Source organism: Tuber melanosporum (assembly GCF_000151645.1).
Source record: "Tuber melanosporum whole genome shotgun sequence assembly, scaffold_189, strain Mel28".
In the NCBI taxonomy this organism is placed as follows: domain Eukaryota; kingdom Fungi; phylum Ascomycota; class Pezizomycetes; order Pezizales; family Tuberaceae; genus Tuber; species Tuber melanosporum.
In genome coordinates this window covers 79121-79768 of record NW_003298851.1, presented here as the reverse complement: position 1 = coordinate 79768, position 648 = coordinate 79121, and positions in this window count along the sequence as shown.

Genomic DNA, 648 nt, shown 5'->3' with positions numbered 1-648 from the left:
CAAATATTTTCAATTGGATTGAGATCTGGTGAATAGGTAGGAATTTCCATCAGTGTAATTCTCTGCCCTCTGAGCCATCTCCTAAAAGGCAAGTAAGTCTTAGCATTGTCAATGATAAAAAATACCTCTTCTTCTCCAGCCTTTTCTCTGATATTCTCCCATATCTCTAGAAAGTCATAGTGATCATAAACATCAATAATTGACTTCCCAGTAACTCCACTCCTAGCAGAAGGATTATAAAGAACAGGCAAAAAAAGACCATGAGTTTGACTATAAAAACAACCAATCATCATCTGGCTAATCCCTCTCTCCCCTCTCCTAGCCTTAGGTTCAACACAATCCTTATTCCATTTCTCATATGGGTATCTGAAAATCCATTTTCTCCTCTTTCCTCCCCTTTCCACAGCTACCTCATCCCTCCACATTGCATTCCTTCTCCACATCTCCTTTGTCCAATGCCTTTGAGCTAATACCCATTCCAACCTCTTTTGAGCTAGAGTCTCATCCAAATAAACTCTCTCTTATGCTATTCACTTTCCAAGATGCTTTTTTTCAAGTCTTCTCCTTACTGTCCTACTAGAAACATTGGGAGCAACTTGCTCAGCAATGCAAGAATAGGTAGTATGGCGATTTTTAAGAGCTTCCTCC